The sequence below is a fragment of the Tachypleus tridentatus genome, chromosome 4 (assembly GCF_004210375.1).
Source record: "Tachypleus tridentatus isolate NWPU-2018 chromosome 4, ASM421037v1, whole genome shotgun sequence".
Lineage (NCBI taxonomy): Eukaryota > Metazoa > Arthropoda > Merostomata > Xiphosura > Limulidae > Tachypleus > Tachypleus tridentatus.
Genome location: NC_134828.1, coordinates 26,878,452 through 26,904,380, shown reverse-complemented (window position 1 = coordinate 26,904,380; position 25,929 = coordinate 26,878,452). Strand labels below are relative to the sequence as shown.

General features: G+C 34.6%; 1 protein-coding gene across 1 annotated transcript in view; it reads left to right on the top strand.

Annotated features, from left to right (window-relative positions):
• Positions 1 to 86: 86 nt before the first annotated feature.
• Positions 87 to 25,929, top strand: part of LOC143248730 (tyrosine-protein phosphatase Lar-like) — a 242,986-nt gene continuing 217,143 nt past the window's right edge. The window contains exon 1 of the mRNA XM_076497397.1: positions 87 to 348. The gene's annotated coding sequence lies outside the window, so the exon portion shown is untranslated. The remainder of the gene's footprint in view (positions 349 to 25,929) is intronic.

The window sequence follows — 25,929 nt, the reverse complement described above, 5'->3', positions numbered from 1 at the left end:
CGACAGTTCTCTGAACCTCCACTGCCTCTGAAGGATCAAGCGTTGAGAAGAAAACGAGCAGTATTTAAGGCAAGCTTTGCTTATGGTCTCGCCTAACGTATATTTGCTTAACTAATTGCAATATACTAGTCGTGGTTTAAAACAAAGTCTTGATCCCAAAATAACGTATATATTGATTTTGAAACGACGAACCAAGAAAAAGAAATTATCAAAGAATCGTGATAGCAAATTATTCTGTTGTATGAAGAACTGAAAAAAACATTTTAAATTGTTGAATATTTGAAAAGTTCATAAGACTAGTGTAAAAATAAACACTTCTAGTCAACGAAGATTTCTCCAAGCCTCGAGGTATGATATTCGGCTTGTCCTTACTTACAATTCTAAGTGTTTAGTTTAGAAGTCCTGGTGTTATAATGAACCCCTACTCCAAGCCTCTGGGTATGATGTTTTGTTTATTCTAATCTCACCAACTGTTATAAAGTTTAGTTTAGAAATACTGCTGTTATAACAATCTTATCCTCCAATACCAGTGTGTAAATATTTATAATTTATACAACAATACCAGTGTATAAGTCTTGAACATCTATGAAACAATACCAACGTACAATTATTTACTGTCCATGAAACAATACCAGTGTATAGATATTTACCACTTATGAAACAATACTAGTGTATGAATATTTAGCATCTATGAAACAATAACAGTGTATAGATATTTACCACCTATGTAACAATAACAGTGTACAAATATTTACCATCTGTGAAACAATACCAGTGTATAAATATTTACCAAAAGTGAAACAATAATAGTGTATAAATATTTACCATCTATGAAACAATACCAGAGTATAAATATATAATATCTATGAAATAATGCCAGAGTATAGATATTTACCGTCTATGAAATAATACCAACGTATAATTATTTACTGTCTTCGAAACAACAGCAGTGTATAGATATCTAACATTTATGAAGCAATACAAATGTATAATTATCTATTGTTTAGGAAACAATAACACTGTATGATGCTTTGTCATATATGTTTGTTTGCAGTTAAGCACAAAGCTATACAATGGACTGTATATATTGTGCCATCACAGATATCGAAACCCGGTATTTAGCATTGTAAGTCTTCGGACTTACTACTGTACCACTAGGAGGCTACCATCAATCAAATAACGCTAGTGTTAGCACCTGTGAACAACTACCGAATATAACTCTTAGTATATTACTGTCAGATACCAGTTATAAGTATCTAATTTCTCTCTTACGAAACAAGACAGCATGTAAACATTTTTATTTCTTACATTACTTCTGTCACACATTTTACCAACTAACGTGTCGTGCTTGCCAGCTTATAGGGATGTTCTACCATTATACGCCCAAAGCCATCATACGTTCAAACACAAGAATCACACATAACTACTCTATTTAATTTGTAGAGAAAAAAAAAAGAAAAACCTGTACCATCTAGATCTTGTTATAATTTATTACACGTGGTTAGGACATAGTAAAAGATGGAAATAGCCACGCCCATTGACATGCAAATAAATATTGTCTTTGTAGTGTAGATGTCACTGCTTAAAACATGTACTAGGCGTTTTAGGTTTACTTGTCCAGGATTCACGAAATCCTGACATTAACATAAATTTTCCTATTCTCATTATATGGAATTTTATTAACACTGATTACAAATTTTGAGCTATGTCTTGGCACTCTAAAACTTATTACTTCAATGTAAAAGAGTTATTCATAGCAAAGTGGAGACGCGATTACCTACGATAACCCCGCCCTGAAATTCATTTATCACGTCAGGGAATATTGTTGTTTCGCTCACCAACAACTGTAACACTTAACAAAGGTTCTTAAAATGACCGAGGTATTAAGTCACCTGCTATATAACTTGATTGTAACAGTTGTCAAACATAATAATGGTGTTTGAACTGTCTCAAGTGTTTTTAACCACGAGATAGCGGCTCACATAATAGCTCTGAGTTCTCGAAGTTAAAACATTTATCTTATAGCTCCATCATGTCTTGACCGATTTGAGATCTAATTACAGTTTTGGACTCAGGAGATCAAACCCTTTCGATTGGTGTATTTGACCAAGCCCACGGTCCCATACATTAATATGCTCTAATTCTGCCTAAATAAGTTTCAATTTCAGAATAGACTGTAAGAGATCCTGATGAAGAATCAAACTTAATCGGGTATTCACGCGTCCCACGCGTAATTTGTTTCTGCTATAACCATTTTTAATTGCTTCTTACGTAAGTAGGCCCCCCGTCATAGCCAAGTGGATAAGGCCCTCGATTCGTAATCCGAGAGTCGCGGGTTCAAATCCCCATCACACCAAACATACTCGCCCTTTCAGCCGTAGGGGCGTTATAATGTGATGGTCAATCTAACTATTCGTTGGTAAAAGAGTAGTCCAAGAGTTGGTGGTGAGTGGTGATGACTAGTTACCTTCCCTCTAGTCTTACACTGCTAAATTATGGACGGCTAGCGCAGATAACCCTCGTGTAGCTTTGCGCGAAATCCAAAACAAACCAAACTTAAGCAAAGAAAAGATAAGTATGTCAGTGGCGTAAGGAGTTGTAAAGTGGAGGTACCTGGCTAGACTTGAAAGTTTTACAAGGGCATATCAATCTATGGGGGGTTTGGAGGCATGCCCCCCACAGAAAATTAATACTATAATTTAGAGTTGTTATATAAATGGTTCTGACGCCTCTATGTATTTATGCCCGGCATGGTCTGATGGTTAGGGAACTTGACTTGCAGGCTAAGGTTTATTGTTGGTTCAAATTATGTACTTGTATATGCTCGCCCTTTCAATCATGAGGAAGTTATAATATATTGTTCAATTACAACATTCTTTGTTAAGAAGTAGTCCAAGATTGGCGGTAGGCAGTTTTGACGAGCTAATGTCCCTCTAGTTTATCATCCAAAATCAGGGACAGTTCAAGCAAATACGTATCCCTCGAGTAACTTTGCGCAAAATACACAAACAAACAAACATATGGTGTGTACGTGTTGTACAGACAGACAGATAGAACTTTGGTACGTACATTCTTTCAATACTTTCAAGATTGTGAATGTCATTTGACATTACATGTTAGTTACTTCCTTAGATTTCGTAATTTGATGTATTCTTTCGTCTGAGCTTTTATTTACACAAACATTCAGACGTGGAGAAACTCTTACTTCTGTAGATCATTGAAAACTATTTTCTATTCTACATAGTGATGCGCTCTATTGAACTCTTAGCTTTTCTAGACAAAGAAAGACCTAATATATAAACAGAAAGCAGGTCTAAATTACTCAGCAAACGGGTGGGGACTTATAAAGCTGCGACATGAAATAAGCGACCTACTAATACAGTCAAAAGCATACACGAAGATAACTAAATAACTATACTGTATTCTTATAATCCGACAACTGTATATCCTATGAGATCCAGTGCTAAATGAAAGATAGTTAAAGCAATAAAAATACAATCATATCGAAGTATGACGAACTGTTAAAATATTACTTGTTTTAGGCCCACTTGCTTGAAATATTGTTAGCAGATAAGTTGTTTTAGGCCTACTTGCTTGAAGTGCTGTCATCAGATAAATGTTGTTTTAGGCCTACTTGCTTGAAGTGTGTTTATCAGATATAAGTTGTTCTAGATCTATTTACTTTAAATACCCTTATCAAGTGTCAATTGTTTCATGCCTAATTAAGTACACTTCCTTTCCTTACTAAATATTACCTGTCGTTAATTTTAACGAGAACTTGCTTAAAACACCGTTATAAACATAATGGCTATTACACAGTGTAATACATTGTACATATATATATATAATATATTTTATACTTGCAAGTAGAAACTTTAAAATAGTAAAATAATTTTTTTAGTAAACCTGATTAACGACGTGTAGTTTCGTTTGATTCAAAATAAATCAGCTTTCATATGGTAACGTAATGTACAAAATAAAACAGAAAAAAAAATACCACAGTGTAGCGGTATTTAATTTATTCTATCACACAAAAAGTGGAATACGTAAATGAATAAACTGTAACTTATAAGAAAAAAATAGATGATATAAAACCTAGAGATAAAAATATACGAATTAAATGAATAAACAGAGTCCAATAAGTGAGAAATATCATATTTATACGAAACATGGTATTTGCTCTCTCATGAAACCTAAGTTACTCCCGTGAGTCAAACATATTGTAAGGGAGAAACAAATATATTCTTAATGTTTTAAAGTCACGTTAGCTTAAATATAATATTATTTACGAAACTCGTTTTACTGATCAGACAAAGCATCCTCGCGCACGCATTTTACGGCTCTTGTAAAGCTCAGACTATCCTCGACGGGGGTGTGAAGCGTAATCAGTAATGACAGACATTTCTTAACAGTACAATTAATAGGTTCGCGCTCAGTTAATGCTTTAAGTGTATTTCGCAATCATGACAATCAGTTTCACCACATGCGCCATGACAGTATGACACCCTGCTGGGACCATATTTTCTGGTGTCAACGTACTGATTACCTTAATGTTTTGCAACATTTGTAACGAGTGTGTTGCTGACAAATAATCAGAAACTGAATACACAATAAACGACGACACATCTTGCTGTTTAAGTTTGTTTTTGTTTTGTTTTCGGAATTTCGCACAAAGCTACTCGAGGGCTATCTGTGCTAGCCGTCCCTAATTTAGCAGTGTAAGACTAGAGGGAAGGCAGCTAGTCATCACCACCCACCGCCAACTCTTGGGCTACTCTTTTACCAACGAATAGTGGGATTGACCATACATTATAACGCCCCCACGGCTGGGAGGGCGAGCATGTTTGGCGCGACTAGGGCGCGAACCCGCGACCCTCAGATTACGAAGCGCACGCCTTTACGCGCTAGGCCATTGCTGTTTAAGAACCATCAACCAAAATATTTTGTTAAGCTTTCAACCAATACAGCTTCAACACAAAAGTTCTCCCCTTTTTTTATCGTGCTTTGCTGAGGATTGGAGATTTCCTGATACCTGATAACTTCATTAAATATCCCTAATGATAATACTAATATTTAGATTCACCACGTGTCTTAGATCGTTTGAATCGATTTGGTTTGCCAACTTTTATTCTTGTTTTCCAAGTACCGTTTGTCGCCCGTGAGTGTATAGTTCAACCGTTGTGTGCAGTTCTCGCGAGATACGTGATTAATGGAACTAACAAAACCTTACGCTTTTTCCATACGATGACATTCTGCTAATTATTCTTCATCTAGCTAAACAAATTTCTGTACTTAACGCATGTTTTACCTTTCTGTCATTATAATCAAAATACATAGTCTGCGACTGACAGCCAGCACAATTTATTCTAATTATTTCAATTTGCTCAAAACGATGGTTAACAACCTCTCTTCATAATTTATTCTAATACTATCAATTAACCCCAACATAAATTTACAGATATTCTACTTAATTCATTTTAACACTGCCAGTTAACCTCAACAAAAGTTCTTAGCTTTTCTTGTTAAGTCATTCAAACGCTATCAATTTTTTTTTTCAACACAAGTAGTTTCTTCAACATAATAAACTTTGCCTACAAGGTAATCACTATTTACAATCTATCACTAATCGCGGGAGTGCTTAGCATCTAGAGATGGGCTGGGGGGAAAAAAAAGATCATCGCATATTATGTATTGTTTATCATTGCCTGAAATCTCTTTTACAAGGCCCTGCATGGCTAAGCGTGTTAAGGCGTGCGACTCGTAATCTGAGGGTCGCGGGTTTGCATCCCCATCGCGCCAAACATGCTCGCCCTTTCAGCCGTGAGGGCGTTATAATGTGACGGTCAATCCCACTATTCGTTGGTAAAAGAGTAGCCCAAGAGTTGGCGGTGGGTGGTCATGACTAGTTGCCTTCCCTCTAGTCTTACAGTGCTAAATTATGGACGGCTAGCACAGATAGCTCTCAAGTACCTTTGTGCGAAATTAAAAAAAACACAAAAAAACAAGCTCTTTTATAAAAAATTTAAGATACTTTAATAAATGCATAACTTTGGTTTTCGAGGTTTTCAAAAGCTATTAAGAACTTCAGTGTAGCCAAAGCACATCGTTAAAGTAGAGAACTGGTGCAATAGCCAAATGTTCTACTGGTTATTCTGATTTTGACGTCAGAAGAGCTAGCTGGCCAGTGCTTGGACTTGTTGATAAACTCACCAAAATGTTGCATTTTAATTTTTGGGAAGTGCGAAAGCAATAAAACGTTTCACAAACTGGAACATATGATGTCCATCAAGACAACCCATTACACAAGACTAAAACTGCTGCCATCATTGGGAATGACATTCATTAAAAAAACTGAGGTGAAACGAGTAATAAATAAGGATGACAATATTAAAAAGTAAAGAAGTAAGATAAGGATGAATACCCTAAACCATACCTGTATAAGCAGCTACTGGGTCAACGTTACAATCCTATGGGAATTGTTATTGCAAGACTTTATTACATTAGTCAGTTTAAATGCTATTATTCATATTTGAATTCAACCAGATGAAAATAATTCAACATTTATTTGTAGATAAAAGTTTTTATTGGAAATATGGAAAGATTTGGTTATTTATGTCGTGACTTTTGTGTGGTTTTGTGTATTCATTCTCCCTTGTTTCTGTACTTTTTAGTGTATTGCCATCCTTGCATCATACTTTGTTTACAACAAATTTTATTACTTGTAGAACATTTTCATGATCCACATTGCTTCTTGGAAAATATTTTAGGCTTAGTATGTTTATGAACGATAGTAGGAAAATGTTTTAGGCCTAGCACGTTTGTGAACGTTTTTAATAAACCATTAGCTTACGCTACGATTTGGAGAAATCTTTGAAGCCCGTGAATAGTAGAATGTATAATACACGTGTGAAAATTCGTGCCTAATGAAATATGTAAGTATACTCATTTACACCTTATGAAAACTTCAAGCTTTTGAAATAACTAATCATACATTCTTAGCAAGAACAGAACTATTATAAATTCGCTTTAACTGAAAACACTATGCTTGCTTTTATTAAAATGCGCTTTAGCTACATCGGGTATGTTGGTTCTTTCAATAGTCTAAAGAAATATTGAAGTAGTAAATGTTGGTATAATGTTCCTTTAGCGTGGTGGTGAAATTTCAATAAGTGCGCTGCCATATTCCTTATTGAAAGTATTTGATAAGGCGACACCTGCGAGCACAACTAAAATTACCAAACAGTAAAATAAAAAAGAAAGTGAGAAGAAGAGACTCAGCTTGTTTCACAAAAATGAATTAAGATCTGAAAATTTGGTCTCTCTGTGTCTGAATTTCTCCATCTTTACTATCAGAAGAGAGTTGTAAATCACAACGTTATATTGCTAGAGGTCACTAAGTTAATTTTAGTTTATGATTCTATAATCGACAAAACTAATTCTGTCTATATATACAGCTAGTGTACAGATAACACAGACGAACTTACCGTGTTTTTTTACAATTCGATTTACGTGTAAACCAGATTTATAGTCACGCTGTGTTTTCATATTTTTAACTTGCTTCTCTTCTTTAGCAGGAGCACAATTTTTTTTTTTACAGTTTTACTTATTAAACTGTATTTATAAAAGGCATAAATTCGTAATCATTAAAACTTATCGTGCTACAATTCGAGGCTCTATTCCTGTGTCGAATACATCATAGATACCTGATTCTGCAACATTGATATTAAAAAACAAAACTATTTAACCAATCATAAATTAAAGCTTTTCTCTTACCAAAACGTATTTGTATGGAAAATAAAATACAACAACGTTTCACATTAACTATTTTCATTATTTGATAAAAAAGTAGACAACGGTGCACAGCACTTACCTTCATCACACGATGAGAAATCAAATGTTTTTAACATCATCTAACTTTATCACTTGATGAAAAACCAGACAGTTTACATCATATCTCGATCGCAAAGTAGTAACTGGAATTTCTAGTTAAACAAAATACAGTGGGTGTCAGTATTGTATTTCTCTACGACGAGAGGTTTGTTCTCTCTGCAACATAAAACGGTAAAACTGCTAGTGTTGACTCACTCGACAAACATAAAGATTTCTCTTCTGTTCGACACGATCACCTTGGAATTAACTCCATCACTGACGAAATGAACCGGATGCACTCATCCAACCGATCTATCTGTGTGTTTCAGCTGTTAAATCACTATTCACAAGATATCGCAAATATCGCTGGAGAAATTGTGATTACTATAGCAACCCACTGTATCAAAAAAAAACATACATATATGTTCTTACAGAAACACGATATCCTTAAAACAGAAAAAAAATATATAAAACTTTAATGCAATTTTGAAACTCTTAAAATTCTAAAAACTATTCTATAAATAACCAAACACGAAAACTTTCACAAAACTTTAAATAAAAGAAAACACTAACTAAATACAATACGTAAAAAAAAAAACAATGAACGAGCAAACCAATAAATCACTTCTAAAACAGTATTAGTAGTGTTGTTATACGACTTTGTCGTACTGTGGCATCTAGAAATCATGTAACAAATTAATATACTATTTAACTTGTATAATGTGAACACTGGAAGCCATGTCATAACTTTACTCTTTGTGTATCTCACTATAACAACTGGTAATCACATACCAAGAGTACTCTTAGTGTCCTAATCTATAAAACCTGGTAATCATGTACCAAGAGCGCTGTTAATGTCCTAATCTATAAAACCTGGTAATCATGTACCAAGAGTACTGTTAATGTCCTAATCTATAAAACCTGGTAATCATGTACCAAGAGTACTGTCAGTGTTCTAATCTATAAAACCTGGTAATCATGTACCAAAAGCACTGTTAGTGTTCTAATCTATAAAACCTGGTAATCATGTACCAAAAGCACTGTTAGTGTTCTAATCTATAAAACCTGGTAATCATGTACCAAGAGCACTCTTAGTGTCCTAATCTATAAAACCTGGTAATCATGTACCAAGAGCACTGTTAGTGTTCTAATCTATAAAACCTGGTAATCATGTACCAAGAGTACTGTCAGTGTTCTAATCTATAAAACCTGGTAATCATGTACCAAGAGCACTGTTAGTGTTCTAATCTATAAAACCTGGTAATCATGTACCTATAAAAGTAACTGTTAGTGTTCTAATCTATAAAACCTGGTAATCATGTACCAAGAGCACTCTTAGTGTCCTAATCTATAAAACCTGGTAATCATGTACCAAGAGCACTGTTAGTGTTCTAATCTATAAAACCTGGTAATCATGTACCAAGAGTACTGTCAGTGTTCTAATCTATAAAACCTGGTAATCATGTACCAAGAGTACTGTCAGTGTTCTAATCTATAAAACCTGGTAATCATGTACCAAAAGCACTGTTAGTGTTCTAATCTATAAAACCTGGTAATCATGTACCAAAAGCACTGTTAGTGTTCTAATCTATAAAACCTGGTAATCATGTACCAAGAGCACTCTTAGTGTCCTAATCTATAAAACCTGGTAATCATGTACCAAGAGCACTGTTAGTGTTCTAATCTATAAAACCTGGTAATCATGTACCAAGAGTACTGTCAGTGTTCTAATCTATAAAACCTGGTAATCATGTACCAAGAGCACTGTTAGTGTTCTAATCTATAAAACCTGGTAATCATGTACCAAGAGCACTGTTAGTGTCCTAATCTATAAAACCTGGTAATCATGTACCAAGAGTACTGTCAGTGTTCTAATCTATAAAACCTGGTAATCATGTACCAAGAGTACTGTTAGTGTCCTAATCTATAAAACCTGGTAATCACGTACCAAGAGCACTGTTAGTGTCCTAATCTATAAAACCTGGTAATCATGTACCAAGAGTACTGTTAGTGTCCTAATCTATAAAACCTGGTAATCATGTACCAAGAGCACTGTTAGTGTCCTAATCTATAAAACCTGGTAATCATGTACCAAGAGCACTGTTAGTGTTCTAATCTATAAAACCTGGTAATCATGTACCAAGAGCACTGTTAGTGTTCTAATCTATAAAACCTGGTAATCATGTACCAAGAGCACTGTTAGTGTCCTAATCTATAAAACCTGGTAATCATGTACCAAGAGCACTGTTAGTGTTCTAATCTATAAAACCTGGTAATCATGTACCAAGAGCACTCTTAGTGTCCTAATCTATAAAACCTGGTAATCATGTACCAAGAGCACTGTTAGTGTCCTAATCTATAAAACCTGGTAATCATGTACCAAGAGTACTGTTAGTGTTCTAATCTATAAAACCTGGTAATCATGTACCAAAAGCACTGTTAGTGTTCTAATCTATAAAACCTGGTAATCATGTACCAAGAGCACTGTTAGTGTTCTAATCTATAAAACCTGGTAATCATGTACCAAAAGCACTGTTAGTGTTCTAATCTATAAAACCTGGTAATCATGTACCAAGAGCACTCTTAGTGTACCAAGAGTACTGTCAGTGTTCTAATCTATAAAACCTGGTAATCATGTACCAAGAGCACTGTTAGTGTTCTAATCTATAAAACCTGGTAATCATGTACCAAGAGTACTGTCAGTGTTCTAATCTATAAAACCTGGTAATCATGTACCAAGAGCACTGTTAGTGTCCTAATCTATAAAACCTGGTAATCATGTGCCAAGAGTACTGTTAGTGTCCTAATCTATAAAACCTGGTAATCATGTGCCAAGAGCACTTTTAGTGTTCTAATCTATAAAACCTGGTAATCATGTACCAAGAGCACTGTTAGTGTTCTAATCTATAAAACCTGGTAATCATGTACCAAGAGCACTGTTAGTGTTCTAATCTATAAAACCTGGTAATCATGTACCAAGAGCACTGTTAGTGTTCTAATCTATAAAACCTGGTAATTATGTTTTGCAGAGCACTATTATTGTGTTTAACTATATCTGTAAGTGTTAATTTATCTATCAGTTCAACTGATGTATAACATCTGAACATCTTTATCAAGTGTTGTAGTAACGTATCTAACTATAACTGATATAAAATATGTGTCAAATCTGCTCTTATTGTATTTAACCTTATCTTGGATTATTCTCTGTTCACATGATTATCTAGTTGTATTATTGCATGTATAGTGCAGTTTTATTGTTGTGTGTATTCTCACTACTAATTGTTTGTATTATTCTATGTACATGACTAACCACTTGTATTATTGCATATTAACGTGACTAGATAGTTGTATTATTGTATCTATTCATATGACGAGTTAATTGTATTATTGTGTGTATTCATATGACGAGTTAGTTGTGTCATTGTATATTCACGTAACTAGTTGGTTGTATTAATGTATGTTCATATGGTTAGTTAGTTGTATTAATGTATATTCATATGGTTAGTTAGTTGTATTATTGTGTGTATTCGTATGCCTAATTAGTTGTATTATATATTCATGTAATTAGTTAGTTGTATTATTTTGTGTATTCATATGACTTGTCTCTCTACGTCCATTGCCTAGTTATTAGCACCAGTTACACGTCTGTATTCGTTGTTTTAAATTTATTCTTTTTCATGTATTTCACAACTAAAGGTAAACAGTTTATAATATAAATTGTTACATTCTTACTTTATGGGTAATTAAGTTACACACATCGTGTATTTTTGTTCCTTTGTATGTAAAAACAAAGGTATGCATTAAGAAGTGAATTCTTTTAAGTTTTGGTTTTAGTTTGAGCTTGAAGGCAGTCAAATTTACACAGGGGAAATATGAGCTAACAAAAAAAAATTATAATGCGTTATTTATGATTAAAGTTCAAAAACTTTAATTAAAATAAAAAAACTGATGTTCCCCGAGCATGTGCGTGTGCTTTTTGTATTTCAACTTTACAAATGATGTAATAAAACATACACAAAACATTCACTACGTTACGGTGCTGCTAACTTATGCCAGAAACGATTTCTTTCTTTTTAGTTTGTGCACCAAAATTAATCACCTGTCAGATCCCCATGTTCTTCACGAAACCCCCCTTTGTAAAAGAGTTTCTCCCTCTAAGCTCATGAATCGTGTAACAAAGCCTTAGTATTTCAAAATTTTTACCCAGTGGTGTTTGTGTTTTCTTATAGCAAAGCTACATCGGGCTATCTGCTGAGCCCAGCGAGGGGAATCGAACCCTTGATTTTAGCGTTGTAAACCCGTAGACTTACCGCTGTACTAGCGGGGGGCTTACCCAGCGGAAAATGTTAAATTCTCTGTAATTAATTTTAAATACGCATGTTTACATTCTCTTCTCATATTGCATGTCGTTTTTTTTTTCCTTTGATTTGAATATCTGATGAAACACCCTTGCATCATTATTTGTTGTAATATTTTGTTTAGGAATCTTTCATCAATAATGAACAAGTAACACAATAAACAGGTGATTTTCAACGTCATATCCATATATGGCTCCAATTAAAATAAAACTATGTTGACATTCAACCAAAGTTTGCTACATTTCGTTAAAATCCTCTTGTAATAATTACATTGAGGACAAACCAATCTCACTACGTCATTTATGACGAAATGTTGAATAATAAAGACGTTTGTAATATTTTCATTTTTTGGAGAAAAATAAGTCAGTTTTACGGTAAGGACTTTTGTAGGGTAATAGGTTTAAAAATATTTAAATATTTATAATTACATTGCTGTTAAAGTTTTCCTGTTAAGCTCCCTTCTGGTGTAAATAATAACTAACACCGACAGGTTTCTTGTACAGAGTAGATAAAGTCAATATTATGCGGTGTGTAATAGTACAGAGTAGTTAAGGTTAATAGTATACAGTCTGTAATAGTACAGAGTAGATAAGGTTAATAGTATACAGTCTGTAACAGTACAGAGTAGGTATACTATTATACCTATTAGTATATTAGTATACAGACTGTATACTATTAACCTTATCTACTTTGCACTGTTACAGACTGTGATAGTAGAGTACATAAGGTTAATAGTATACGATCTGTAATAGTACAGAGTAGATAAGGTTAATAGTATACAGTCTGTGATAGTAGAGTACATAAGGTTAATAGTATACAGTCTGTGATAGTAGAGTACATAAGGTTAATAGTATACAGTCTGTAATAGTAGATCTGTAATAGTACAGTCTGTAATAGTAGAGAGGTTAACAGTATATAAGGTTAGATTAGTTAATATACGATCGTAATAGTACTAGTTAAGGTTAATTGTATACGATCTGAGTACAGAGATAAGGTTAATAGTATACGATCTGATCTAGTATAATAGTAGTACAGAGTAGATAAGGTTAATAGTATACGATCTGTAATAGTACAGAGTAGATAAGGTTAATAGTATACGATCTGTAATAGTAGAGAGTAGATAGGTTAACAGTATACGATCTGTAATAGTACAGAGTAGATAAGGTTAATGTCAAATGGCTCGTTCTTGTGATCACGTGACATAACATACCCTCTAGTTTGAAAGCGATTCTTCAGCATACGTTATTTTTCTTTCTTGTAGCTACTGAACCTTGGTGAAGCCTTCGTAGTAAGAAGATGTATGTGGCTAATAATCATAACCAATCACAGCAGCTGGTATTTGTTTCTTTAGGGAAGAATCTTAGCATGGATAATCCCTATAAAAGTTAGTAGGAATATCAGCGTAAGAACAAAGATGCTTACCACCTACAGTTAATCTACTGATATACAATCCTGTTTACCACTGAGAAAGATACTTGGTATTTATTACAGTCCCTAGATAGTACGCTATTGTATCCGCGCTTAAACTTGATTCTCTTGTGAGTAGTTGAATGAAGAAAATGTCAATATTAAGTTTGTTAGCTTCACGTCGACCTTTCTGATCTAAGGAGGTGTTCTCTTTACTAAGCAGGTATTCTCTTTACTAAGCAAGTGTTCTCTTTACTAAGCAAGTGTTCTCTTTACTAAGCAAGTGTTCTCTTTATTAAGCAGGTGTTCTCTTTACTAAGCAGGTGTTCTCTTTACTAAGCAGGTGTTCTCTTTACTAAGCAAGTGTTCTCTTTACTAAGCAGGTGTTCTCTTTACTAAGCAGGTGTTCTCTTTACTAAGCAGGTGTTCTCTTTACTAAGCAGGTGTTCTCTTTACTAAACAGGTGTTCTCTTTACTAAACAGGTGTTCTGTTTATTAAGCAGGTGTTCTCTTTACTAAACAGGTGTTCTCTTTACTAAGCAGGTGTTCTCTTTACTAAACAGGTGTTCTCTTTATTAAGCAGGTGTTCTCTTTAAACTGATCTTTGTGTTGTTTCACTGCTTCAGTCATAAAAGGCAACTGATTTCTTAACTTGCAATTGCTTTGTCAACTCCTCCGATAATATATCTAAACCTTGTGTATAAATATTCTAGAATTAAGATACGTCCTCTGCAAAAAATAACCGTGTTTGTCGAAAGTATGTTTAACATAAGAGAAACTGCACGAACGTAGTTACCAGAAATAACAGTAGGTTGACCACTTGTGATTTAGTAGAAAGAAAATATTTACTGAACATCCGTGCACGTAATTTGGAAATTATTATTATTTTGTTCGAATTTGTTCACGTATTCCCGTCGCTACAGGCATTTAGAGGATTTGAAATAAACCTTTATGTTGAGTAATCTCGAGATAAGCAAGCAAAGTACAAAAATAACATGGAATATAATTGTGTAAGACGTTATAAAATGTAAAACTAGGTGAAACCTCACGCGGCGTATAGAACTCTGTGAAGGTGCACTCCTGGTGCATTACATGATGGATCGTGGACTTTACATATATATACAAAATTCTATTGTAAAAGTAGTTACTCTTCATTGTTCCACAATAACAACAATACAAATATTGTGTTTACTTCTCGTAGTTGTCCGTGATGATACTTAAACTTATCAAACGTTGTAACCATAAATGTTATACTCTGTATATCTGACAGTAAACAAGTTTTAAGTTTTATTTAACAAGGTACTTCCTTTTAGTTATTTAGCTTTCAACATTATTTAAGTTCCCTATCTTTATTCAACATTGTTGAAATGCCTTTCTTTGTTCAACATGACTGTTGAACATTATTTAAGAATCCATCTTTGTTTCATAATGGTGTTCACATATTTTAAATACCTATATTTACAGTAGTGTTAAATTTTATTTAAGAATCCATCTTTGTTTCATAATGGTGTTCACAGATTTTAAATACCTATATTTACAGTAGTGTTAAATTTTATTTAATAATCCATCTTTGTTGAACACCACTCCCACTATTTAATGAATGGTATTCAACATTATTTAAGTACTTCCAATATTTAATGAATGGTATTCAACATTATTTAAGTACTCCCAGTATTTCATGAATGGTGTTCAACATTATTTAAGTACTCCCAATATTTAATGAATGGTATTCAACATTATTTAAGTACTCCCAGTATTTCATGAATGGTGTTCAACATTAATCAAGTACTCACAATATTTCATGAATGGTGTTCAACATTAATCAAGTACTCACAATATTTCATGAATGGTGTTCAACATTGATCAAGTACTAACAATATTTCATGAATGGTGTTCAACATTAATCAAGTACTCACAATATTTCATGAATGGTGTTCAACATTAATCAAGTACTCACAATATTTCATGAATGGTGTTCAACATTAATCAAGTACTCACAATATTTCATGAATGGTGTTCAACATTGATCAAGTACTCACAATATTTCATGAATGGTGTTCAACATTAATCAAGTACTCGCAATATTTCATGAATGGTGTTCAACATTAATCAAGTGCTCACAATATTTCATGAATGGTGTTCAATATTATTTAAGCACCCCTTTTTCTCAACGATGGTTTTTATACTCTGCTATTGTACTGTATATGAAATGATAATTAACAAAATAAACACTAAACGTTTCCAATATCTGTGAAGAAAACAATATCACCAGTTTAACTTTTTTCTATAACTGGAGGTGTTGGTGTCCTCAACCTGAATCATACATTATGCGATGGTTGACTAGAGGAGGAGCAAGATGTCTACAACACTTGGAACATATTAGGCTGTGTCGAATATTGTATTGGCTGTCAACTGTATTTCGTGGCTCGAGCTTTGGGCTTTCTGATCCTTAGCTTAACCTACACTTTACAGTTTGGGACCTCTACAAAAAAAAAATGTCATTAATATGTAGATAGTCAACAACAACTGGACTGTAAGTGTAGGTTAGAAAAAAACAGTGAAGTCTTTGGTTAACAAGGTTAATCAACAAGTAATCACTATACCGGGATCACTATACCAGGGGAAAAACCAGAGTAAGAATTTCTGCTTGTTTATTCATTGGACAAAAACAAGACAAAATATTTGAATGTTTAAAACCTCTAGTTCGGAGTAAACAAAGGAACCTTAGTAGGTTAGTGAAAGTAACAATGTAATATTTCTGTAACAGTAGAAAGTTTCTGTAGTAATACGATGTTTTTGTAATCATACCAAGTTTCGCTAGCACTAAGATGTTTTTGTAATCATACCATGTTTCGCTAGCACTAAGATGTTTTTGTAATCATACCAAGTTTCACTAGCACTAAGATGTTTTTGTAATCATACCATGTTTCGCTAGCACTAAGATGTTTTTGTAATCATACCATGTTTCGCTAGCACTAAGATGTTTTTGTAATCATACCAAGTTTCGCTAGCACTAAGATGTTTTTGTAATCATACCATGTTTCGCTAGCACTAAGATGTTTTTGTAATCATACCATGTTTCGCTAGCACTAAGATATTTTTGTAATCATACCATGTTTCACTAGCACTAAGATGTTTTTGTAATCATACCATGTTTCGCTAGCACTAAGATGTTTTTGTAATCATACCATGTTTCGCTAGCACTAAGATGTTTTTGTAATCACACCATGTTTCGCTAGCACTAAGATATTTTTGTAATCATACCATGTTTTGCTAGCACTAAGATGTTTTTGTAATCATACCATGTTTCGCTAGCACTAAGATGTTTTTGTAATCATACCATGTTTCGCTAGCACTAAGATGTTTTTGTAATCACACCAAGTTTCGCTAGCACTAAGATGTTTTTGTAATCACACCATGTTTCGCTAGCACTAAGATGTTTTTGTAATCATACCAAGTTTCACTAGCACTAAGATGTTTTTGTAATCATACCATGTTTCGCTAGCACTAAGATGTTTTTGTAATCATACCAAGTTTCACTAGCACTAAGATGTTTTTGTAATCATACCATGTTTCGCTAGCACTAAGATGTTTTTGTAATCATACCAAGTTTCACTAGCACTAAGATGTTTTTGTAATCATACCATGTTTCGCTAGCACTAAGATGTTTTTGTAATCATACCAAGTTTCGCTAGCACTAAGATGTTTCTGTAATCATACCAAGTTTCGCTAGCACTAAGATGTTTTTGTAATCATACCATGTTTCACTAGCACTAAGATGTTTTTGTAATCATACCAAGTTTCGCTAGCACTAAGATGTTTTTGTAATCATACCAAGTTTCGCTAGCACTAAGATGTTTCTGTAATCATACCATGTTTCACTAGCACTAAGATGTTTTTGTAATCATACCATGTTTCGCTAGCACTAAGATGTTTTTGTAATCATACCATGTTTCGCTAGCACTAAGATGTTTTTGTAATCATACCATGTTTCGCTAGCACTAAGATGTTTTTGTAATCATACCAAGTTTCACTAGCAGTAAGATGTTTTTGTAATCATACCATGTTTCACTAGCACTAAGATGTTTTTGTAATCATACCAAGTTTCACTAGCACTAAGATGTTTTTGTAATCATACCAAGTTTCGCTAGCACTAAGATGTTTTTGTAATCATACCAAGTTTTGCTAGCACTAAGATGTTTTTGTAATCATACCATGTTTTGCTAGCACTAAGATGTTTTTGTAATCATACCAAGTTTCACTAGCACTAAGATGTTTTTGTAATCATACCAAGTTTCGCTAGCACTAAGATGTTTTCGTAATCATACCATGTTTCACTAGCACTAAGATGTTTTTGTAATCATACCAAGTTTCGCTAACACTAAGATGTTTTTGTAATCATACCATGTTTCGCTAGCACTAAGATGTTTTTGTAATCATACCAAGTTTCGCTAGCACTAAGATGTTTTTGTAATCATACCAAGTTTCGCTAGCACTAAGATGTTTTTGTAATCATACCAAGTTTCTCTAGCACTAAGATGTTTTTGTAATCATACCAAGTTTCGCTATCACTAAGATGTTTCCTTACAAGCACAATGTATCTATAACAGTGCGATGTTTGATCATGTCCTGGCATCGAAAAACATTTTCTTTTATAAAAACAAAAATTCCATCTTTATCATATGTTGTTTTTTGGAGGATTAACTTATATCGAGACAGTGACGTCTGGACTTATCGGACGCTGCTTTTAGAATATTTAACATCCGCTCCTAACCGACGCTCGTGTAACACATAAATGTCCTTAATGAGCCACTATTTCGAAAGAATTATGATATTGCAGGTCTCTTGCATAAAAAACACGGTAGTCATGGTAACCACTTCACCGAGATTACGTTTCTAAGTCCAGCACTGGTTCTACGCGTATCTAGTTGGATTTGAAACAAATAACTCACCGTTATCATTTTAATACACGACAAAATCTTTCTTGTATAACCAGATACGTACTCACTAAAGGGGTAAATCAACAGTACTCAATTTTCGTTTCAAAGTTCGTGTGTAACGCCAGTTGTTATTACTTCATCCTCTCGTTTGATATTTAACGTTTCTACAACATAGCACTAATCCGATTCTTTGTGACGATAAAGAATTTTAGTAGCGTATAGATAGACGCTATAAAATAAAATCATGTTGAAGAAACAATGATCAAAACGTTGTAAGAAGTGTTTGTTTATTTCGGTCGGTTTGGCACGGCCTGGTGGTTACAGCGCTCGGCCAGCAGTTATCGTGTCGCGGAATCAAAACTCAACCCCTCAAACAAATTGTAAAGACGAACATAACGCTTGGTGAACCAGCTAAAAATATAAATCGCAACAGTTTTAGTGTTGTAGAACTCCAAGTTTTATTCAGTATTCAAAAGTTTTTCTTACGTGTTAATCAACAACAATAGGGTCACAAATAGAACCAGTCTCGCTGATATTTCTCTCGCTTTGAATATGAAGAGAGATAGCATGTGAAAACTGGATGTAAAGTCTAGCTGACGTAAAAACAGCAAAAATACACGCAAAATAAGCTGCTTTTAAATTACTAATACAGGATAATATTATAGTTAATTTTGTGTATCAAATAATATTGTATTATTATTGTTAGAGGATAAGATTACGGTTAATTTTGTATATCAGGTAGTATTATATAACTATTATAGGATAAGATTATGGTTAATTTTGTATATCACATAATATTGTATAAATATTGGGTCAGTTAAGTCTTGTGGCATCGGAACACTTGTAAATTAATGTATAACAGTAGCAACAAGGTATGTCAGTTAATACTGGGTCAATTAATACTTGTAAATTTACGTATAGCAATAGCAACAAGGTATGTCCTTTAATACTGGGTCAAGAAGCACTTGTACATTACTATACCAGTTCAGTGAACACTTGTACACTAATTTATAACAATAGCAATAGGGTATGTCAATTAACACCGGTTCAGTGAACACTTGTACATTAATGTGTAACACTCGTATGGTGTGTGGTGTTGAACAGGGTTATATCTAGTGGCGAGAGATTAATAAATATAGCAGAAGGGTATATCAGTTAATATTGGCTCAATAAACTCTTGTACATGAATATATAACACTCCCATTGTGTGTTATGTTTAGCAACATTATATCTAGGGTCTCCGAAAATTAATAGATGTGTCCATAGTGTATGTCAGATGACAAGAATTTCATTTATCTCGCCTGTCTTATAATATTTTTATCTTTACAATATAATATTAGCAGATTAAAATATATGTGAGAATCAAACTACAAACAACAAGAAGTTATGATTGTTTCGAGACTTTGATATGTTTATAAATAAAGAATCACATTTCAATGCCTCTTGGTGGCGCAGTGGTTTGTTTATGAATTTCGCGCAAAGCAATGTAATACTAGAGGGAAGATAGTTAATCATCACCACCCACCGCCAACTCTTGGGCTACTCTTTTACTAACGAATAGTGGAATTAACCATTACATTATAATGCAACTACGGCTGAAAGGGCGAGCATGTTTGGTGTAACGGGGATTCGAACCCGCGACTCCCGGATTACAACTCGAGTGCCTTAACCACCTGGCCATAATGTGCCAGGCACAGTGGTGTGTCTGCAAATTTGTATTACTAAAAACCGGGTTTCTGTACTAGTGGTTCGCAGAACACAGGTAGCCTTTTGTGCAATTGTGTGCTTCATAATAAACAACACATACCAATAAATATTAACTGTTAACATTTCATCCACTAATAGTTTCGGGCTAATTTCTTTTTTCAAATTTCATGTTGTCTTTAACTTCTACAGTCTTATAATCCCATTTATTTCATTCACAAGTGATATATCTTTGCCTCATTTCGATAGATAATTTAAAGTTAAATTGTGATGATTAAATTACTTGACTATAGGGGTCGTGCTATCAAAAACATTTTTCCAAGACGCAGTTTGCTTGATGCACATACGAAGCAATGTTACAACAGTAGATTATGTTTGTTTGTATTGAAATTTCGCGCAAAGCTAGCCGTCCCTAATTTAGCAGTGTAAGACTGCAGAGAAGGCAGCTAGTCATCACCACCCACTGCCATATCTTGGGCTACTCTTTTATGAACAAATAGTGGGATTGACCGTCACATTATAACGCCCCCACGACTGAAAAGACGAGCATGTTTGGTGCGATGGGGTTTCGAACCCGCGACCCTCAGATTACGAATCGAACGCCTTAACCCACCTGATCATGCCGGGCATCAGTACATTATATTCAATGATTAAGTCGGCAACGAATCTACTTGAACTTAAAGTTTAAACGCGATCAAATAAAATTATGTATGCATCTTAATCAGATAAATCAATAAATCACTTTTAATTGACTTTAACGCGTGGAAACTAGAGATTGTCAAAGCAGGTGATCTACATTCACAAGGCAGAATCTACATTTCTATCTATAATAAAAGTTCGTTCAGATAAATTTCTACTAAATCAATACTCCCAAATATATTCAAGATAGAAGGTACATCACAAGGTGTTATGTTGCAATAAAACTTCTTAGTCATCGCTGTCCCCATCAGGCTCATGTAGTCACTGTAGAAGGTACATCATATAGTGTTACATAGGACTAGCTTTCTTGGTCATCGGTGTCCTCATCAGGCTCATGTAGTCACTGTAGAAGGTACATCATATAGTGTTACATAGGAGTAGCTTTCTTAGTCTTCGCTGTCCCCATCAGGTTTATGTAGTGTACTGTAGAAGGTACATCATATAGTGTTACATAGGATTAGCTTTCTTAGTCTTCGCTGTCCCCATCAGGTTTATGTAGTGTACTGTAGAAGGTACATCATATAGTGTTACATAGGACTAGCTATCTTAGTCATCGCTGTCCCCATCAGGCTCATGTAGTCACTGTAGAAGGTACATCATATAGTGTTACATAGGACTAGCTTTCTTAGTCTTCGCTGTCCCCATCAGGTTTATGTAGTGTACTGTAGAAGGTACATCATATAGTGTTACATAGGACTAGCTTTCTTAGTCATCGCTGTCCCCATCAGGTTTATGTAGCCACGGTAGGAGGTACATCATTTTGTTTTCTAAATAAGGCATCAAATTCCAATGCCCCTCGGTGGCACAGTGGAATGTCTGCAGACTTATATTGCAAGAAACCGGGTTTCTGTGCGCGTGGTCCGCAGAACACAGATAGCCCTTTGTGTAGCTTTGTGCTTCATAATAAACAACACACGTCAATAAATAAATATGAACTGCAAACTCTTCGTCCACTAATAATTTCGGGTTAATGTTTTTTCAAATTTCTTCTTCATCCCTGTCCACATCAGGTTTACATAGTCAATGAAGAAGGAACATCATATATTAATTTATTTTTTTGGAATGGTCAGTATATTTTGACTTCTATATCGTCGTTATATTTTGAACTGTAACTTAACAATATATATCAGGTCATTCCATAAGTAATGTCCGAAAATTTAATAGAGAAAGCGCATCATCATTTCTCACTTTGTAAAAGCCTTTAATGACTAAAATATGTAGTAGGACGTGTATAAAAATGTTCAGACAGATAAAATAAACTAACCCAACTCCACTTCTTCAGGTCATTAATCAAATAAACCCTTATGAAGATCGATGTGTCTGAGGAGCACATTAGGCATATAACGCTTTGTGAGTTTTAAAAAAAGGCAATAGTGCAGCACAAACTACACGAAACATTCAAGGTGTTTATGGTGCGGAGTCTCTGAATGAAAGAAAATGTTGAAGGTGGTTTCAGAAGTTTAGATCAGGTTAGTACAGCTTAAGTGATGCGCCATCGTCCTGTTGAGTTTAATGATGACTTGCTGCTGGCTGTCCTTGATGAAGATTGTGCTGTAACAGTTGAAGAACTAACACAGAAGCTTAATTCAACCTATTTAACAGTTCACCCTCATCTGCAACAGCTTGGAAAGGTTAGAGCGCTTGAATGTTGTACAGACACTGAAAGAAATGATTTAATCATTCATAAAAGTGTTGTGTTACACCAGGATAATGTACAGCCCATTACAACTAGGATCATATCTGTAAAGATTGAAGAGCTAGACTGGGAAAACTTCCACATCCTCCTTATTCTCCAGACCTTGTCTCATCTGATTATCATCTATTCCGATGTTTGCAGAACTATCTTGATGGAAAAGAGCTCGGAACACATGAAGATGTCAAAACCACCCTCTCTACATTCTTTTCCCCCAAACCCCAAGAATTTTATAGAAGTGGCATTCAGAAGTTTGTGAATCGTTGGCAGGAAGTAATTAATAATAATGGAACGTACGTTATTGATTAAATAACATGAAAAGCGTTTGAAACCTTTCTCGTTTTTCTGAACCTAAAATCGGACATTATTTAAGGGATAACCTGATATATAGAAATTACTGAGGATGGCCAATATATACGTTGATCACTAGTTAAATACTTTCATGAAACACCTAAATTTTCAACCTCGGATTAATTTCTTAAAAAGGTATGTAACCATTTAGTTGCCTGAAGTAAAATATATCTTTTATTGTAAGCTGTTAGGACTTGTTTGGTTCTTTGGTCAAAGGAAAGTTCACTACAAGTTGGGAAAAAAAATATGTGTGTTAACCCTAAATACACGAGTGTTTAACAAGTGAAGTAAAAATACTGTTGCCCTAATTATTTAAAACTTTGTTGATACTTGCTACTCCGGAATTTACGTTTTGTGGTCGGTTCTGGAACCAAGACTGTTGGACATGTTTGGGATACGAACAATGTTTTATTCTTGACATAGGATTAGAACTGAGGGATGGTTGACAGAGATTCCGACGAGTACCATCAAACGAGAAAGAGCGAGAGGCAGACATGGGTTAGAAGTGAAAATTAGGAAAGCTGCTACGAGTAGTGAACAATAGAGGACCATTATGGCTGCCCCTCAGAATTGTGAAAGGTACCTAGAATGATTGGCTGAAGCTCAGATTAAATTTATTATATCTAGCCCCCTTTGGCCACCGACTTAAACTTTTTAAATCGACTTTTTATCTCATCAACGAACTACCAATGGCATTAATGAGAGTTTCGCATATTGTACGATGACTTTATATACATTTACAGCCAGATATGTCTTCCTCTCCAACATTTGAATTCCAGCTTTCGAATCTGTCTTTGTATAAAGTGGGTTCCAGCAACTCTAATCCTTAACTAAATTGGGCGGAAGTGACACCCTTAGCTGTGCAAAATCATCATCGTCGCGTGCGTATCGTCGTCTCTCTTCTGTATGCTTTACGAGTCTCGTTACCATGACAACGACAAGGACTTTGAGCACCAGTTTTCCATCGTTAATATCCATGTTGCCGCTAACGAGATGTGAAAGGACGTAAGAATACGAGTAGAGGTTTCAAGGAAGAGCGAGTCCTCTACTGACGATCACATTAGTCTGCCTGTTCCAGTCCAGTCCTATAGCAACAAATCCCTCTTAGTTTTCTGTTGTTGCCATGACACAAAGCCTTAGAAACCACGATCATAGCTAATTTCTAGAAAGCAGTAGGAACAGACAGAAGAAACGTTTAGAAATAATATTCTTCTGAAGTTGTCATAGTAACTTCTAAATGACAGAAACACGGAGTTTGAACTTAAAATTCCTAAGCATGCTACATAACTGCCCTCTATCAGCTATAGAATATCTGTTACACTCTTAAAACGTGCTACAGAACGCACTATATAATAATAATAATGTTAAACTCTTAAACCATGTATAGAACCTCATTCTGTTGGTCAAATAATGACGTGCTATATAACCGCCCTCTATTGGTTATATAATAATCTTTAAAAGTCTAAAAAGGTGACACAGAACTATTATCTAGTGAACGACATTCTGTGTGTATAACAAAGACCATTCAGCTTGTCAAACAAGAATTCAGAACTGCGTCTTAGCGGCAAAACCAGTTCAAGTTTTTGCACCATATCTAGCTGCATTTCGATGTGTGATACCTAGTCACAAAATCACGTATATTTACCATATCTTGTAACGTGTACTGGTACTTGTGTTTATAACAAAGCTAGAAAAGCTAAGTTTGACCCGCCGTACATGAAAAGAAAACAGACAAACAGTCAGCAGCGTCTGATTACCACTCTTATAACGTGTTTACTTGTATATCTTAAAGTGCGTGAAGTATTTTGTAATTTACGCTGGGCTGAAGTGTACCAGCATTGTTAACAAAAACAGTATTCTGTAATTAACGCTGGGGCGAAGTGTACCAACATTGTTAACACAAACAATATTCTGTGATTAACGCTGGGCCGAAGTGTACCAGCATTGTTAACAAAAACAGTATTCTGTAATTAACGCTGGGGCGAAGTGTACCAACATTGTTAACACAAACAATATTCTGTGATTAACGCTGGTGTACCAGCATTGTTAACAAAAACAGTATTCTGTAATTAACGCTGGGGCGAAGTGTACCAACATTGTTAACACAAACAATATTCTGTGATTAACGCTGGGCCGAAGTGTACCAACATTGTTAACAAAAACATTTTTCTATAATTAACGCTGGACCGAAGTGTACCAACATTGTTAACACAAACAATATTCTGTGGTTAACGCTGGGCCGAAGTGTACTAACATTGTTAACACAAACAATATTCTGTGATTAACGCTGGGCCGAAGTGTACCAACATTGTTAACACAAACAATATTCTGTGGTTAACGCTGGGCTGAAGTGTACCAGCATTCTGTGTTTTTTTAAACCGAATGAGCATTTGAAGAATCAGAACACCTATACTATATTTTTTTAAACAATAAACAACAACATTTTTTTTTAATTTGACGCTGTAACAAAGAGTTCCAATATTGTCACTTCTACTGGGCCCTCCAATGGCACAGCGGTATGTCTGGGGATTCACACCACTAAAAATCGGGTTTCAACACCCTTGGTGGGTAGAGCATAAACAGCCCATTGTGTTGCTTTGTGTTTAATTCTAAACAAACACTTATATTTGACTGACTCCTCAATGTCAGTTTCTTACATATCCTTGAACTTCTCTCTCACTATGACAACAAATTCAAAAATATGAAATACTAAATAAAGAAACAAGCAAACGTAAAATTAAAGAAGCCTTACTTATACAACAACTCAAGCCAAAATAAACCAATACAAAGGAACACCTTTATACCTATATTAATAAATATAATCAAACATCTAAGCACGCCCTCTATATTCCTACACTCAATTACACAACCCCCTTCAAACATGTGGTCAGCTGTCGGTCAGTTACAT